Source organism: Amblyomma americanum, chromosome 3 (assembly GCF_052857255.1).
Source record: "Amblyomma americanum isolate KBUSLIRL-KWMA chromosome 3, ASM5285725v1, whole genome shotgun sequence".
Lineage (NCBI taxonomy): Eukaryota > Metazoa > Arthropoda > Arachnida > Ixodida > Ixodidae > Amblyomma > Amblyomma americanum.
In genome coordinates this window covers 190849345-190868597 of record NC_135499.1, presented here as the reverse complement: position 1 = coordinate 190868597, position 19253 = coordinate 190849345, and the positions used below count along the sequence as shown (strand labels likewise).

The 19253-nt window shown below is 47.5% G+C and overlaps 1 protein-coding gene across 3 annotated transcripts in view; it reads right to left on the bottom strand.

The window, feature by feature from the left end:
- LOC144125702 (venom factor-like) overlaps positions 1 to 19253 on the bottom strand; it is a 188684-nt gene that overhangs the window by 108482 nt on the left and 60949 nt on the right. The gene's annotated exons all lie outside the window — the stretch shown is intronic.

Below are 19253 nucleotides of genomic sequence, written 5' to 3'. Positions count from 1 at the left end.
TCACCTTATTCGTTGGACGTTAAAGTTTACTCCATCCATCCATCGACGAAACGTGAGTGCGGAGCAGTGGGAGAATCTGCTGTCCAGCGACCGCTGGGAAGACCAACAAGGTCTGGTACAGCGAGCTCAACGGGTGGTAGTGGCCTGGACTGAGAGCAACCGTTCATTGATTGAAAGTGGACGAGCTCGACAAAGAAGTCTCCTGGGGCTACAGACAAGGACAGAACATTTCTGAAGATGCGTGTGCCCCAAAAGCGCAGAGTAATATAAAGTTTTCTTGTCCTCCTCCTCCTCGACGAAACGCCTGTAGTAGGCACACAGGTTGAAAAACCTTTAAAATCAATTTTTGTTTTTGTCCGTCAGGCGCGGGAACTGTGCCACAGTAGTTCCCTTCTCGGGGTCTGGACGAACTCCCGCAGCACTGACTAAAAAACGTAGCTCCTAGAAACCGAAGTGGCATTTCTGTGACTTTATCGTTAGCTGTGCGGAATGCAGGTCCTGTAGCACCATTCTCAGCCGGTTGAGGTGTTCCTCGAAGGTGGGAACAAAAATTGGCCCTGGTTTAGCTGTGGTCAAACCTAGTCGGGTGGCGATAGCTAAAGACCGCCGGCTGCGCTTAGGCTTCGCTCTTCACTTCATTTCTACGGCTATCCCCGGCCTTCTTCAGGCTGGCCGACTTCTCACCATCCATACTGGGGCCTCAACTATGGCTGCGGTGACGCACAGCTGCGGAGCCCGAGGTGTGGCGTCATACAGAGGGCGCAGCGAGCGCACAACGGCTAGTGTGCCTCGATGCCCGCTCGCCCCCGCTTTCAGTGCGGGGACACCCTTTGTATGCTACCCCGTGCCGCCGTTTCCCTCTCGCAACGGCATGTTGAGTCCCACGCGTATGTTACGTGCTGTGCGCTGTGTGATTGGCACGGTTTCTGCGCGGTCTCGTGGCGACTGTAATAATGCGACTGATCTGGAAATAGTACATTCTGGTTTCACTCGTGACAGTAGTGTTTCGGCAGTTTTGAGCGTATTTTATGCATGATGCACTCGCTCCGACTGCACGATAATCTAAATGTTTTTACGGACTGCTGTGTTTCCCTGTCAACGGTGCACTTTAAAAGGACAGCAGTTGTTTGGTGTTCCTTGATAGTGATACTGTGGCCTATATTAGGGCCACCGAATTCAATAGAATTAGGCTTGTTTTGTTGTTTTGAACATAAAGACTGTTCACTGCACCCCAAGTTTATCTTGTGTAAAGCAGCGCGGAGCATACATGACCTGCCAAATATAATATTTTGCGTAGAAAACATCCACTTTTTCAACATCCTCTTAATGCCTTTGTCTTGTTGCTGCACCGTATGTGAAAAACTCCATGTAATAATGTCAGATTTATCTTCCAAGTAATCTGTCGCCTCACTGCTCTGGAGTCAGAAGCTGAGGACACGTCTGAAACCAAATGGTCATATTTTCTGAACTGCTTACCTTAGCGGCTTGTTCCGCCACAAAGTAATTCAGATGGTAGCGTTTATTTTCGAATGGTGTTGACTACACGTAGACTGATGATGCGATGCGATGCGACGACATATTCTTAATTTGTAGTGACTAAGTCGCATTATTCGAAGACAAATTAACCTAAACAATTAATTTATTTTCCTTTCAATACATGAATAAAAATCATCCAAAAGCGACTGGTCCATAAAGAGACCTCATAAAATCTCCGTTTCATTTCGAGGTCATCGCTGATATCTTCAGACTTTTGAGCACTGCTTGTTCTTCACCCTTGAATAATGCTATTTTGTCCGCTATTTCGTGATAATTTGCTTTGATCTCTGCCTATGATAGAAATAAATTGGCAATGTTACAAACTTTGAAAACAAGTTTGCTTCAAAGAAGTGAAATGCGGAAGTGACTTTTTAGCGAAAATTCATAACAATTTTTGTTGTTCATTATTAAAGGGGCTCTGAAGCAGGATCTCAATAAAGGTGCGGTATGCCTGGGATGTTAGAGGACGCCGCTCCTACAGCAGGAAATTTTTGAACACGTTCGTTGGAAGCCGAGTTATCTATAGAGAGAGATTGAATTTCAGTGTTTTCGCGCATTTCCCTCTCCTCTCGTCTGAAAGGCCGGCGCTCCTCCGCTAGATAAGGCAGTTTTATTTCCAAGGGCAAGATCGAAGGGGTGCTGACGCGTTTCCTCGTGTGGACGGCGAATGCCTTGTAGATGTCCTTGGCTGTTTTCTCTCGGAATCTTCTTCAAACGCGCGTCCGACGTGGTTTCGGTGGGCAGTCTTTACAATTTTTGGAGTGCTTCAGCAGATTGCTTGCTGTGCAAGTCCTGTCAAGTCCTCGGTTGCTTCAGAACGCATTTTAAAAAGATATTAAGAGAAAATGCCCTGGGAAATCTGCGAGGCCTTCATCACCCGCACGACGGGTGCGACTTGCTTCAGTGCACCTTCGATCGCGTTCTTGAAGAACTGCTTGACCGGAATTCATAAGTTCCCGTATGTCGTGGAATTTTTTTGGTCACTTTTGTTGCTTTTGGCCCCCATGATCACGTGGTGTCTTTAAACTTTGATGTTGTTATGTATTACGAATGCAAATGAACTATTTTCAGTCGGTAGCAATCAGCGCGTGCGGTGTCATTTTTTTCCGTTTTTCTAGTTAGTCGCCCTGCTTTGCCTCTTCTTTACGAATGGAGCAACAGGACCATATTGCCACTCTACATCCCTGGCCTTGGATATTTTTCCCGTCGTGATCTACTCCGGTCATTAATTCGTCTGTTGAGCTGCTTACAGTCATATTAAAGTCAGCACATCTGGAATATATATATATATATAGCACAAAACAGAGCCGTGGATAGAAATTTATAACAGGCGTTTTTATATTATGCCTAAGTCATTATTTGATCCCTTGTTAAAAAAAAACAAAAAAAAAACACTTCGAGAATATTTGTTCTCCTGATAAGACGGCCTGAACGATAGCGTCATCTCTACCTTGGCGCACACCTGTCTCCGTGTGCTCCCTGTATCGTGCTGTATATCTTACTATACAGGGTTGCCTACCATTCCCTCCAACAAGTCCATCAAAACTTCAAAATGCGGCACTTCCCGCTTTGTAGAGGAAGGTCCGAGCTTTCTTCTTCCACATGCCTGGAGCCACGCCCAAAGTCGTCTTAGAAAAGGCACCGCGCACGGGACGAAGCTTTCCGAGCGAGATGTTCACCTTCTGGCCTTTGCCGCTCACCACGGCCGCCAGAGTCTCCCTGGCGCCCAATCGCAGCCCATGGGGGGCCATGACGACGCACTCGCTGCGGATCAAAATGGAGGAAATGCCGTCTCACGTATCATCTGGACAGTAATACCTTCTACTCAGATCTACATGTGCCCTTGCTTAAAGCGAGGTTAAAATAGCGTGTGCAGAAAGCGCCATATACTTTCGAAAGGGACGACTTTGCATTTATAAGAGGTTTAAAACCGACGAGACCTGAGCTGTTGCAATGGACACGGTGTACAAACACTGCTCACTGCAACATGAGCTCAGCATTACAGGACCCCAACCATCTTGCTGTCAATACTGACGAGATATCGTAAAGCAAAAAATACAAATTTGAAGATCCTCCGCTTAAGCAACTGCCGCTCACTAATTTCGGGAAGTGGGAGGCCGCTTTGCTTAGCTCAGATCCGCTCGTGCAACGCCGGGCCAGGGAGCGTGCAAGCGAGGTCGTCAGGGCCCAAGAGCTCCTGACCAACTGGTTGGTTGGTTGGCCTCAAATAGAGCTGGACTTGCCCGCTACGGGGGAGTGGCCAAGACACAGGCGGTGAATTGCTGGAAACAGGAACGTTTTGAAGTGCAAAGGAGTAGTAATATTATATTTACTATTATGATCACCACCACTTGTACCTTCTTTTCTAAAATCAAATTTACTCAGCCGTATTATACTGGACTCTTATGCCCAAGCTATTTTCCACAAATTAGAAAGCATGCATAAAAAGGTGCTACAGTTCACATATAAACGATACTGACAACCATAGTTTATATATTTTTATCAGTGACCGCTATGATGTAGATATATTTCATGCTATAATTTACACTGATGTCTACTCTCGCTATTAGGCTGCGGCATTCCATGCAAAAAATGGCTCTTCATTCATTTCATCTTTCATTTCATTTATTGATACTGTCAGTCCCACGAGTGGAAAGGGCGAATTTGAACATAACAGCAAAAATAATATAAAAGGACGAGCAGATTTTCAACAGCGAATAAAAGCACATACAGCATTTGGAAATACAATCTTCTGGCACAAAACCAAAAACTAAACATCATAAACGCACAAAAAAACAGCAGTTCACTTGAGAGAGACAATGTAGTCATGCAGCTCTGTCTCAGTGGCAAACACAATATTCTCAATATGATAAAGGCATTCGGTCACTGTAGATGATGATACAGCGGTGACTGGGAGAGTGTTCCGTTCATTGCAAGTGTGGGGGAAATAGCTGAATTTCAAGCTGTCATTTCTTAAAACCGGTAATGGAATAACTTTGCTCTGGCGATGTCTGGATGCTTCGTTAGCTTTGATTTCGAGAGATTCCGTTTGGCAAGGCGTTCCTCTCTCTGTTCGGGCGTCTCCGCTGCTCTCTTCGCCTTCTGACGCTCATTCTCTGTTTGTTGAGTAGCCAACTGCCAGGTGACAACCTCAGGATCGGAAGAGTTATTGTTCTCTTGTCTATAGCACCGTTTAGCAGCGGCTGTACTCTCCTTCTGTGCATCCATATCAAGCGTTGCGATACAGCCGCCGATTACACCTCCGCCTTTTATACGTAATGCTGCGCATGCAACGACGCGCGGTTCGGGTGATAGAGCGGCGTGCGGCGAGGCGGTGGAGACGAACGCGGCGCAGCTGTGGGGTCTCTCTGGTTATGATAGTATCGGCGCATGCGCACAACTGCTCATCCGCGTGACGTCACATTCACCTTCGACGGAGGAGCGGGCGCGCGGCCGCGGCGACGGCGGCGACGAAACGCGCGGTGCACCCACTGTTCCTCTTCGGTTGCCATGGCAACGGCGCATGCGCACAACTGGCCTCTCGCATGTACCGCGAAATGCTCGACTGGTAGCCTATTCTAGTACACTGTAGCCAAGTGTAGCTCCCGGTACAAAACACGGAAATGAGCGCTCTATGTGTCCGACTTTTTCTTGGCGCTGGGCTTTTCCGCGTGCTATTTTTTTTTAGACTGTGTCCGACGAACTATTCCATATGTTACAATGGGTTGGAGATTCTGGCTCGGTTGGAGCTGGAAATGGCGATATGAACAAAATTAGTTTTGAATAAGTTACATCGCACGGGACACACGGGTCGCGACCCATTTTATGTCACGTTGTGCACGTGCGCAAGACAACCAAACCAGCAATTACACTTACTAGACGAAGTGTGTCACAATAAACCCCGGTGAAAATCTGTGTATTGGTGCAATTTCAGTTCCTTTTATTTATTTCTTTTTTTACTAAAGACAAATGCACCTTGGCAGCCATTGTTGTGTTCAGGTTAATGCAGAATCTGCTCACGCAAATTCTGATGATGAGAGGACCACGCAGGCGACCCACAGGATGCGGGCCACGTTCATGCTGCTGGCGGCTTACAGCAGACAAATCGCGATCGCCGTCCGGACCCGGCGAGAAGAGTTTGCGCCCCAGGAACTTTGCAGCAACTCCCTTTTACTCACTGGGCGCACTTGCCTTGCGACTTGGAGTTCCTGTGGCCTGCCGTATCACCACGAGATAGGAGCGAGTGCGCGGAGCTTAGGTTGCACTGATTTAAAATCTCTGGCTCGCAAAGCTCCTTTTGCAGACGTTTTAGTAGAAACGCACTTTTTGAATTGGTTTGACATATTAGCCTCATGACATGTTTACGAGCACGTACGGTACACAGCAGAACACACGAAAACAAAGAAAAATAAATGACTCGCGATAACTTGCAGGCGCGCCATTTCTTTTTCTGGTTTCACTGTGTGGCTTTGCCATTATTAAGGAGTGTGACTTTCCGTTTTGCAAGGACATTAGTCTAGAAGACTGTCCTTTCCCAGCCGAGGCCTTTCAACGGAAGCCTGGCCTGGGTAGCGGCTTTTACTTTAGACCGTAGCGAGGACTTGGGACAGTTTCTTGCACCAGATGGTGTTTTATGCCTGCAGACATTATCATCCTAAAAATAATATTAATAATCAGACTGCCTGCACCCAATGCTAAAGACTGCAAAACTGATAAAAATATGAAGTCTAGTTTTCTTATCCGTAGACTTCAACTTCTTAGAACAAATTGGACGGTTGTACGAAACAACGTCGCGCTACAGTGCCAGAATGTTTTCAGTTACGGAGTCCTCGTTCATTTCAGCTGTCAAGCCGATGCCACGTAAAAAAAAAAGAAATCTTGAGAGTTGCATGCCATGATACTGGCACCGCTAAGCAACTCTGAAAAGCCACAAAGAGAAAGAAAAATTTTTACAGAGTACTTGAAACTTAGTCGGGTGGTTTGCCCAAATCCTAGAAACCAGCATCGAAGCCGGCTCTCCAGGCTTGGCGTTATCAGCTGTCGCTGACGGGGAAGACCTGTGTGGGTCAGCCTCTCCTCTCATTGTGCACGGCTGAGTCAGAAATTCGTTCGAGAGCTTCGGCGCAATTCATTACAAAAGCGACAAGTGCGAAGCGTTTGGAGAAGCCTTCGATGTGCTAGGCTGTCGCAGAAGCGCGGCCTTATTCTTTCAACGAAGCAAGCATGATAAAAAACAAAACTGCTAAAGAAAGACTGCGTCTGGAGGTAACAGCGCCAGTGCAGTGCCTATCAGCGCTCCTAAAATCGACGGCCGCGTAGTTGACCTCTTCCTTGCGCCCAGAGACGAGGAAAAAGATAACGCCGGCCGATGCCTAAGCTGAGCGTCGAAACTTCTCAGCCATGGAAAATAGCGAGTACTGTTCATTTCGTACTGGCACCTGCCGTCACTGCAACACGTCACCAGCAGATGTGCATTTCCACTAGGGTTCCGGCGCTTCTCATGCGCTGAGTTTCGGTTAGGTGCGCGAAAAAAAAAAACACCAGACTTTCTCGCACGGCAAGTTTTTAGAAAACGACTTTTTCTTTGCTTTAAAAACTAAGACGGCGTCGTCATCTCCGCGGCTACAAATTCGCCATTAATAAAACCGCCAAACTTCGCTAAATGAATAGTTGATTAGTAAATTTTAATCAACCAGCAACTAATAAGCACATCTTTCACACTCAATGACGTCAGCCGCAAGTAACAGTTTCCTTCTGAAGAGTGTGGCTTTTTTGCTCGAATAGGCTGTGTTTAAGAAGTTTTTGAAAGTTCTCGCTGAAACACCCGGCATATATGTATGGGCGTGTTTAAACGAGAACGCTAATCGTGGTCTCACGACCATTTTTGTTTTCAATGAAATTTTTGGACATAAATCGCATTTAGTTTGCAGAAGACGCTGTGTTTTTTTTTTTTGGGGGGGGGGGGGGGAAATCGCACATAACACTAGGTGGCAAACGTGAATTTTGCGATTTCGCAAAATCGCTTGATTGGGCACCCCCCTGCAGAAAGTAATAAATATATTTTCGCAACCTTCTTATTGTTTCAGTAATTTTATGCAAACGTTCTTCTTAGGGAGAGGCAAATATTTCTTGGCTCTTATAACATTTCGGGGAAAGAAATCGCAATCATTGCTGAAAAGGTAGGGCATTCCGATAGGGCTGTATTTAGGACATTAATGGAACCAGAAGGAGCAAGAACCTGAAGCTTAAATTTTTGCTCCTTATTATGTTGTTTCTTTTTCTGTCTCCGGACAAAATTTCTGTTTTTACAACGCGCGGATGACTTTTAATTAGGCGTTGAAATCATCTAAAATTCGAGAAATTCAAAAAGACGAATTTTGACGGAGATTGAAAATGAAACCTTTCCAATTTTCTTCGCAATTTCCCTGGAACACCTTCAGTACCTGCTATTTTTAGATAAAAAAAAACGGTGTTCCATTATATTGTTTTGAACAATAAAATGAAGGCCTAACAAACCACCATATTTCTTTCAGTTACCATTACTGGATTTCGTGTGATAAAATAAGCGACAATCATGAATCCGACTTCGAAAAGGCCGCATGTGGTTGCTTTTTGGTTAGGGGAATCAGCTGAGTCTCATAACATACGTTGGAAGGATGTTTTTGCTTGTTAGGCTTTTTTAAGAAGTCAAAAGAAGAATACGTTTGCTTCTTCACGTGGTTTCAATTTGTCTGGCTAATAGGATTCAAAATTTTGCCGTATATCAAAAATATTTCGTCGTAATTTGGCTTGGAATCACATTTAAAAACTCTTGCCTGAAACTTTCATAGAGTTCAGATTAACGATAATTCGTTTAACTTAATTAAACTTAACAAGCGCGAATGGTATAGTTGTGGTTTGTGCTTGTGGTACTCAAAATGAGCCTGGAAAGCTCCATTTATCCCTGAAACAAGCAGGTTCTTTGCATATGTCGGCAAGCTAGTGAAGTTGGCGCCTTCGAATGATTTCAAGGCACGCAAAAGAATGTGTATCTTTACTCTTTGTTTATTTCATGCTGTTTCAAGAACACTAAGGTACAAAGCATACATGATATTTGTTTTGCGGCTTCACAGAATAGAAATAGAAATTTCAATTCTGTGGAGCCAGCTGGGGAAAGACAACCCTAAGCCGTTTGTTGAATGTGTCCTCAGGCAGATCAGGAAAGCATTTACTTCTTCAAATTATCAGACATTTGAATCTGTACAGATGAGAAACATTTTTATTGGTAAAACATATTCATGAGGGTTACCAGAGTATACTGCCATGATTTTTCATGTCGCCCAAAGGCTGAGATTGGTATTTCCTATATAAGTGTGTGGTCACAAAGATACACGACAATGAATATTCGAAAGTTGGTTTCATTTCTGGCTTCCGTTATGGCATTTTTGCATCGGTTACACACAGTACTATCCGCTGCAGCTGTAATCTGTAGGCACTGGTTTCTCCACTTGCGACTTGTGTTCTGGTAGCTGCATAAGTGCTCTATAGCGACCACATCAGGCCTTATGACAGCTGTTTAGAGGCGACACTTAAGCTCCGCCTTAAGGGTACGGCGCGATAGCGTAGGGGGTTAATTGCCGCATATGCAGAAGGTAAATCTCTACTTGGCTTTCATAGATTTCTGCGAGTCCTCATACCGCTCCCAAGGCGCAGTGGTGCAGCGGTTAAGCGATGCGCCACTGCCCTGCGATGGCAGGTGCTAGCTCTCAGCGGTGGGCCTTGTGCAACCCAGGTTGCTCTTCGCGAGTGACCAGTCATTAATTTAGATGCCACCTGCCACGGTGGGCAGTTTTCTCACAGTCCGATGGGCAGGTTGTGATGACGCCTCAACGTCACGTCATCTCACGGTGCTCTCTGGCCGCCACCTGCCTGACTCATGCTCGTGATTTTTCGCTCACAACGCCGACACCGGATTTTCTGTAAAATGGGGCATTTAACACTCTCGCGTTAAAAACGAAAAAAAAACATGTTTAGTTGAAAAAGAATCTTTATGCTTTACTGAAACCGAGTTTAGCTGGAAGATGGCAGCCGCGTATTCTTACTTCTGTTGTGCTCCGTTCTGCTCTCGGGGATCACTGCAGCCTGTCTCCGTCTTGGGCAACGTCTGCAAGCACGTGCTAGTTTCGAGGATTCCCTACTAATCACCGATCACTCTAATTCCAACGTCGTTTGCCGCGAAAACAATGGCTTCCTCACATTTATCACCTTGGATTCTTATTTACATCTCCTGTACGAACTAATACAATCCGAAGCAGCCTTCCTCCGAAAAACTGGCGAACTGCCGGCATCCGTCTGGCAGCCGGCGGCTGTTCGTCACCGATCAACCGATGTTCGCCCGACGGCCAGCTGCTCGCCGGCAGCGGCCAGTGCGGGTTGTCAGCGCAAACCAATCAAGGCCCGACCGCGTCCGCTGGCGCTCTACGTTCTGGCAACATGGCCGCCGGAGCAGGACTTCTCGCGTCACCACCAATTCGCCGTTGCCGCTACTCAATTCACTGCGTTCACGGCAAACGAAAGGTGTTCGAAGCATTAGCTTTGTTTCAAGATGGTGGCACCCCAAAATTTTGGTGATGAAACGTCTAAAATTTTCAGATATCTTCTGATTTTTCAAAGCTGCTAAACTTATCCAGCACGTGTTGCTTGACGTCAGAGAAAGCGGGAGGTTTAAGAAAGTTAAACATATCGGTTTAGAAAGGGGTCAGGAAGGATAACTTGTCTTTTTTGTCGCCGTTGAATAAGAATAATGGCGTAATTATAAATGTTCTTTCCAGCACTCTACTGAGTACATAGAATCACGCCGTTCCTAGCAAAGCTGAACTCATAGCGGCCTGTTTTTCGCCGCATGTGGTGCAGCACGGCGACGGTCCTCCGGCGTTGTCCGCGCCAAGTTCGTCGTGTAAGTTCGCTCCATGTGGGTTGGCCTTCAGGGAATGACTTTGCTCAGTGGCGGCCAGCCTAAGAATGGGGCGCGGTGAACAATGTACAAGAGATGATTTAGTGGTCGCTGGCCTAGCGCGAGCGCTCCGTCCTGCGCCACTGCCAGCTTCGTTTTGTTGGTCACATTACCCGGGTCCACCGAGCGATCGTCCCGGTCGTGAATGAAAGACACTGACGAATATGCGCACCAAAATGTTGATGGGCTTGAGACCACTGTACAAGAGAGATGGAAAGATGGGGAAGTGCTGGCCGCCTCGATGAAAGATGCGTGAATGAGTCCACATAGCTTCCGAGCAACTGGTCGCCAAAGCCGACGGCCTAGACGCGCCAAACGGCATGAGCAGGGGGAGAGTGTGTTCGCATGTGAGCGCCGTCTCGGGTCGGTCATGGCGTCGGTTCCAGTTCGTCGTGTCGGGTGGTCTGGGCGGGTGAGCAACTTGGATGTCGGTTCGGGTCTGCCAGGCTAGGGCAGAGCCGGACAACGGGGAACCCGCAGCCGACGGAGTGGTGCAGACACACGGCTCCAAAGAACGATGACTAGGCCATTAAAATCATGTCATCACCATCCTTCATAGTCTGTCTTCATCGGCTTGCCGTCACGTAATAATATTGACTCAGATATACAGCGTCGCCGAGAGGCGGTGACCGTGAACCTGCGGGACATAGCGGGAGCGAGAGGTCACATAACAAGGCTTTGGCGTCTACGCCCTTAGAAGTAGCATCACCGCTTTGCGGAAGAGGCAAGAGCACTCTCACGATTCCGACATCCCTCAAATACATACTCCTTTCATATCTGAACAGCGCAATAAAACAACGGGACACAACGAAGAAAGGACACCACAAGCGCTGACTCGCAACTAGATTTTTATTCAAGCCAAAGTCATCTTATATACTTAGTACATCAAACACAAACAAGAGGGAAAACCAAAAGAACACATCTTGGCCGGATAAGAACATCATCTCCTTATCAGTTAGTGTGACAGAAGGATCACTAATGCAACTATCTGATTCCAAGCGGATGTGAAAAGCCTCCAAAATCTCACCCGTTAGGCAGTCATTAGGTTTTCCTAGGATGACGGTGTTAGACAACAGAGGGGTGCAAGTACCTTCTCTCCAGTGACGGGCAAGGTTACAAGATGACCCATTATCTCGGGACCTGTGGTGCTCACACAGACGAGCGTTAAAGCAACGTCCTGTCTGACCAATATAAGTCACCCCGCAAGTGCACGGTATCCTGTAGACAACCCCCACATTACAGGGCACAAAAGGGCTCTTATTGTTGGTCTGACAGCCCCCACTCTTTTTCTTCGCGGTTGTTGCCTTAGCCTTCTCTTCCACCTGATTGCAAACACCTCTAAGTTTTCTAGGCGCTGAAAAGACCACATCAACATCGTATCTTGCCGTAACATTCTTTAAACCATGCCCCACACTATGTGTGTAAGGCACCACCACAAACTTCTTTTTTTCTTGTTTTGGCTTTTTCTTGTTTTTTCTTGTTTTGGCTGTTTTTCCTAGCCCGAAATCTGCCATGAACAAGACATGTCTTGAAAGAATCAACGAAAGCATTTTGCGTCAAGTTGGCCGATTAAAATCTAGCGGTTACCCTTCTCATGTGATTTCCAGGAATGCGATAAGCTTTGAAGATGGATCAAGAGAGGGCATAAGCCAAAACAAAAAAAAAAGAAGTACAGGGCTTAGTTCAGATTTGTATACAGTAATGACATTGAATGATAATGAATTCCAGCACGGAAGATTCTAATTTGAATCAGTGCAATGAATAATAATAATAATAATAATAATAATAATAATAATAATAATAATTGGTTTTCGGGGAAAGGAAATGGCGCAGTATCTGTCTCCTATATCGTTGAACACCTGAACCGCGCCGTATGAGAAGGGATAAGGGAGGGAGTGAAAGAAGAAAGGAAGAAATAGGTGCCGTAGTGGAGGGCTCCGGAATAATTTCGACCACCTGAGGATCTTTAACGTGCACTGACATCGCACAGCACACGGGCGCCTTAGCGTTTTTCCTCCATAAAAACGCAGCCGCCGCGGTCGGGTTCGAACCCGGGAACTCCGGATCAGTAGTCGAGCGCCCTAACCACTGAGCCACCGTGGCGGGGTCGGGCGTTATTATGCAGTTTTAGTTTCACGTACGTAGAAGCTTCACGTACATAAAACTCTTACGGGTGACCAGTGCGCATGCGCAGAACGCAAAGGGTCTGCGTGAGTCTCACGGTCGTACGTGAGATTCGGATTTTTACGTTACGGTCTTTGCGTTGCTTGAGTGCGTAGCGTTGACAACATGGCGGCGCCCTGCCCTCCCACTTCACAGCGATAACAGCTTCGTCGTTAATCCCTCGACGCGATATCGTCTTCTAAACTGTTGTATTCGCCTTCAATTTGCCCATTCTTACCCTCGCATAATGTTACAAGCTACAAATAGCTTTTGATTTTCGGATATGAAGGCGATTTCCCAGCAGTTAAGCGTAACGAAGCAGCGCTCCGACGCATTTCGACCGGCTTGGTTTCTACTCCTGTTATCTTAGAGTGGCTACAGCAGTGTCTGCATCTGTCAGTAGATGGCGCTAGCAAGAACGCGCGCCTTCTGTCGCGTACGTGCAACTAAAAGGGTTTGAAACGACCTGCGCGTATGCTACGTAGACTTCTCACGTTTGCGTACGTGAACTCTGTACGTAAGGGAAACTAAAACTGCCTATTCTTGCTGTAGCAACAAATACTTGTTTGTGTCAGCCAATATGTCTTTCCTTGGTTCCCTCAGAACAAGGATCGCCGTGGTCGGCGAGCGCTCTGTAGCGTACGCGATCAGGGGGTGGGGTGTGGCGATTTTGAACTGCGTGAGCTCTGATTAAGCGGGAAGAAACTATTTATCTCCCCAACTAAACCTCACATCTGGCAGCCCAACGTGGGGCCTGTTCTTGGAACATTGAACGACTGTCTGTCCGGTTGGAGGAACGCTCTTTGTCCGGACTTGACAAGTGCTAAGCCTAGAGTGAATTTTGATCGCTAGACCCTGCGGAATGCTTTCTTGAGCGCGAGGTGTATTGCGCTGTAGTATGTTTGAACTTTTCGACATGCTAAGCACGTTTTTCGTCCAGCAGGGAGAGAGGTATCAATGGAGGGAAGGAAAGCGTCTCGAGGCGATGGTGCAAAAAGTACGTTGCTGTCGCGAACAAGGTCAGAAGTGAGGGGCACAAGAACAGAACAGCAGGCAGGCAGTTTAGTGTCTTTGGCAACGACGACTTTGGCAGGAGCAGCAGAAGGGGCTTCGGGCGACGAGCAACCGCTAAGCGCAAGAACTCGAGTTCAGCACGAGCACAATCGATGACTGTGTAATGGCGCGACAGGAAATCCCAACCCAAGATGATTTCACGAGAACAAGTTGGCAAAATAATGAATTCAGTCACGTAGAGAATCTCCTGAATAACGACGCGAGCCGTGCACGTCGCTAATGGCGCAATAGACTGCGCGCTTGCGGTGCGCAGCGAGAATCCAGAAAGTGGGGTCTTCACTTTTCGCAAGGAGCGGCAAAATGTGGCGGCCATGGCAGACACAGCAACACCGGTGTCGACAAGCGCCAGGACAGAAACACCCTCTACGGAAACGGCGATCAGATTTGCGGGAGATAATTGAGGCCTTGGACACTTCGCTGGTTCCGTAGTCCTCGCCTCAGGAACTGCGGCATCTAGTTTTCCTCCTGCGAAAGATATCCGGGCGCCTACGCATGGGAGAAAGGGAGCGACGACGAGGAGAACGTGAGCGCCGGGTGGAGAAGCTATTGCGATCAGGTGAAAGAGGGCGACTCTGTGGCGCCTCGGCTGGCGGCGAGTATTCACTGGGAACAGGCCAGTAACTGGCAACTTGGGAGATTGGCAAACAGCGATGGCAAAGCCGGGCCAAATGATCAGGCAATCAGCAAGAGTAACAAATAGGCCGATTGTCACTAGTACGCCAGGGATTGCCGAGTTGTCGAAGAGGTCGGACAAAACGCGTCAGAGCGTGAGGGACTTAAGGCACAGGCACTTGAGGTGGAGCGTAGGTTGGGTGGTATAGTTACGCGACCGCGGCCATGCGACGGCAGCAGCTTAGGTCAAGGGTGCAGCGACAGGTGCGGGCGGAGGGGCCGGTGGAAGGGCCTCAGCTACTTGTTCGCTGATGACAGTGCGAAGGTCGGGCGCCAGGTACGGAGATTGCACGGATTGGGATGGCAGAAGGAATAGTTGGCGTGCAAGTTCCTCACGAACGAAATTTTTGATATGTGCCAATAGTTGCGAGTGGTCGGGTGCAGCCGACAAGCGACTCGGCAGGCGCTGCGTGCTGGCGAGTGATTAGCCTCTGCTTGTACAGCTCGTCGTAGCTCAGGCAAAGACTGACGACTTCGGCAACGGTGCGCCGGCAGAGTCCCTGGTCTGTCCAGGTCAGCAGGCTCTCGCTCTGAGCGATGGCAGATGCCTTTCTTCTTCACAGCGCAGTCAAACACTGCCAAGTGTTCTGCTCCAAGGGTACTAGAAGCGAACACGGTCAGTCTGTAAGATTTGTTCTCCAGACAGTATTTCATGTATGTCATATTAGTACCGCCGTGTTAAAGTGTCCTAGAATAGGGCCGTGGGCTCACTGGACCTCGTTCCCTGATGCCGTTCATGTGAAGTGCGAGAGCTGGCGCTACCAGCAACTTCACAGCAGCTTTTTGCTGGTCCAGCCTACGGCGCTGCTCGGCCGCGCACATTTACGTATGCGCTGCTTTAATTCCTGCACCTACTTTTATGGGGGAAACGGCTGACGGACGGTCCGTACGTGATCTGCAAAGGAATTCATTACTTAGCGTTTTTGTGCCCCAGGCAGGGCGAAATGTAGCGCGGTACCCAGTCAGCAATATGTAACGGCTTGATGGAGACAGATGGTATCAAAGTAAATACAACTTTTTTCAGGTTTTCGCGCCGATGTTTCCATGCTGCTGAAGGTGGTGATTCTAAGTCCGGTGACACCAATCCAGCAGTTAGCCAGAACTCATGTAACCTTTTATTTTTAACCTCATGCAGGCCAACTAAATACAGATTGCAGCTCTAACTGTAGGAAAACATCGGTGGTAGTTTTTGATGTGAATGGAAATTCTGAGCGCATGCAGCATTCCTTGAAGCTCATCTTGAACATTAAGATAGTCAGTAAGCGTAGGAGAATTATGTGCAATGAAACGTGAATGCGCATGCTTCTCTCATACCGTGTTTCACGGCCTCTTAACATTATTTTGCGTTATTAATGTATGCACAGTGCAGAGGGGCCTCACAAAAGTAATTAGTTATCAGGCCTTAAAAAAGTCATTTGTCACTTAATTCAACAATACAGTTACAAGCACTTGCACGTTCACATCATGAGCAACGGCTTTATCCCTTTCACATAGACATAGAAGTGCAGCCGAGAGATTATGTAAACGCTTATGATCCTGGTAGAAAGAATGGGTGCGTGAGCTGAGTAGCCAACCTCTTGTCCAAACCTTTCTTTCACAACTGCCAGCACATCATGGATGCTGTCAATCTGCAGTTGATGGCAACCAAAGCATTCAGTGAAAAGGTTTTCAAGCTTTCTGACAAAACCGAAGAGCACACTCGACGGGTACAGCAGCCCCCTTTATCAAGAAAATGTGTTAACCAAGCGAGTTGGAAATCACCTGGAGATGGCATCGGGAGGAGTGACATGCAAACTTTTCATTCACTGCCAGCGCACGGCACTTCAGCCGGAACTTCACAATGGTCTGGTCCTTTTCTTTTTCTAGGTTGTCTCTCCTGTGCGGTCTTTTTTAGCAAGTACGTCGGTAAGTTAGGTAGAATAGTTGGGACTACGTCGGCACGAAGGATAGGCTTCCCACGTGGAATTCGTACTTCATTTCCTTCGACGGTGTGCACATAGTCCCGAAGCACATATTGCGGCTCAAAGTGCAATTCACAAACCGCTCTCGTGTCTTCCAGGGTTCCATCCGCGCGGTGCAGATTCTTCTCCCATTTTTTCGCAACTCTCCGCTCTTCCGGACTCCAAATAATGATATATTTTTGGCACCTTTCACGTGAACGTAACCCGTCCTACACCCAGGTTCGTAGCAGTGGTTTTGTCGGCATTGAGGCATGCTACACAAATTTTACGCGGTCTTGGTCACATTCGCTGCACACACCTTTTCCGCATGTTACTGCAGAACAAAGTTGCATCGACAAAACACTAGAAGCACGACATTTTAAGAAATAAGTCCCCTGCCCTCTTCCAGTACACTTTAGCCGTGTCATGAGCATACAGAATTGCATGTCCATGCACAGTGGTACTGGGAAAATCACGAATAAGACGGAATAAGTAGGGGGCTAAGTACTGACCCTTGCAGAACACCTGTCATTACCTCCCCTATTAGAGATGTTTAGATTTGCAGGAATTGCATGTGGTTAGTCAGCTACGAAACAATTTGCTGGCTGCTCGTCGGAATCCCCAATTCTGAAGTTCCCGTATCAGAATGTTATGGTTAACAGAGTCGAATGCTTTTTTAAAGTCAAGGAATATGCCTGTAGTAATCTTGTTTGTATTTAAGGCGCGGTTACCTATTTCTGTTACTGACTGTGCTCTGTGCCTGCAGAATGACCACTGTGGAAACCATGGTATTCGCTGGCTAAGATGTAATTTTCAATAAAGTCCCGTATTCTCTTCGCTATTAGTTCGCCGAACAGCGAGTTCATGCAACTGAGCATAATAACCGGACGATAATTTTCAACATCATTAAAACTGTCATTTTCGTATATCGGCACAACCATCTCAATCTTTAGCGTTCCTAGATAAACTACAGATAAAAATGCCTTATTAAATGATTTTTTTTTTCATCGGGATGCACAAAATGTGAATGTTTTCCTTAATTCTGTTCACCAATATTACATCATGGTCCATAACTCTATTTGAGCTGTGGGGTTGAATTTGGAGATAGTTTCTCCCCGCTGACACAGTTCAAAACCGCCAGACCCCACCCCGTGATCGCGGACGCTACCGAGCTCACGCCGACGACGGCGGGCCTTGCTCTGAGGGAACAAAGGAACGACACACTGGCTGACACAAACGAGGCATCTATTGATACAAGAACAATAACGCCAGCTAGCAACAAAATACGCTAATGATTTGAGTTCGTCCGACTCACCAGCAAGGTTACGAGCGAATGTTCGCCCGCGCTAGGGCAAGGGATCTTGAGTGCCATCTTGAGTGCTCGCTTTAAAAAGTTATTCCGGTCGCCATTAGACGATGTCCACATGGCAAAATGTACCTGCGGCCTATCATTTCTGTTTTATTCTTGGTTCCTTGCTGGCGAGATGAATCAGTCGCTATCAATGGTGATGCGAGTCATTAGACAGAATTTGAATGCCATTTTAGGCGCCATCACATAAAAGCGGGAGTACGGTCCTTCTACTCTATAGGGCACCAAGAAAATTTCGGTTTTCTATATATCATTTTTTTCAAGGCGAAAGCCTCACTTGTCCCATTGAGCGAAAACCCGTACCTGTGAGTGATAACACTCGATGGTATCCATAAAAGATGGCGCCCAAAAGAAGACGGTCGGCGCATCCGAATGTAACCTGGCGCGGCAGCTGGTGGGGAAGGGTGGCCGCAGTAGGGCGACGACGGCGTTCACGACGTCAGCACGGTGACGGCTCAGAGGTAGAATTGCCAGCTGCGTGGCATCGGGTTACATCACGCCGCAGCGGCGCAGCGACGGCGGCTTCGAACAGTCATGCAGAGGTAGGACGTTGCGGCTGAGTGATTCCCTCTGCCACGCCAGTTCCCCGCTACTAGTCATAGCGGCCGGTTCTGTGTGATCGTGTGTGCTACGGACATTGAACGCAGTGGCTCACTGTCCGTAGCACCTAGAGCATCTAAAGCAGCGATAATTGAAAACATCTGAGCATGCAACACGACATTTCACTTAGGTTTGGTGAAGTCGGACGAAGTGAAGACCTCAGCTTCGACGCAGTTTAAACCGGAAAAAAAAACAGCTTTTTATTCATGCGTGCCGGATAAAGAAAAACTAACAGACGATTACGATTGTCGGAAATGCGAAATTTGAGCGCAGCTCTTCACAGCCGCCTGTCGCCGATGGCAGGGGGCGTGTTACGCTCCTGCCCCCCCCCCCCCCCACTTCTTGGGTCTTCCCGTCGGAGCCGCCTTCTGGTCGTCCATTCCTCATCTCTCACCGTGGCAGGTGTCGTTTCGCTCGGCTACTACCTGCCACGATTGTCACGTGGTGTGTTACGCCGACAACGCCGAACCCACGAAGAGCTGCAGTCTAAAAAATGTATCACTGACTTTGCTGAATATGCATAATCAGCCTGCGTAGAGTTTCCCTGCCATCTTCGTTTTGAAGTGATGGAAATCATAACATTGAAAGTACTCTATCCTCTCTATCTTCAACTCATCGGCGATGCGCAACGGCCCCGCTGTTTTAGCTCTCAGAGTACTACATTGAATCTCGCGTCATTCATTGACCTTCATTGATCGTTAATCTGTACAGATACAGTAGGGCTCGATGTGACCTGCAGTGCACAGCTGCCCATCGGGTTGTACGTTTTGCTTCACAGCGACATCACGCAGTAGTTTATAGAGACCTCAGCAAGTGACACCTCTTCAAAAAGGCCTCTAGTTTGATTCGTGTCAAACACATCTTCATCTACTACACCTCTACGCGCACGCCACTTCGTAACCTCCGC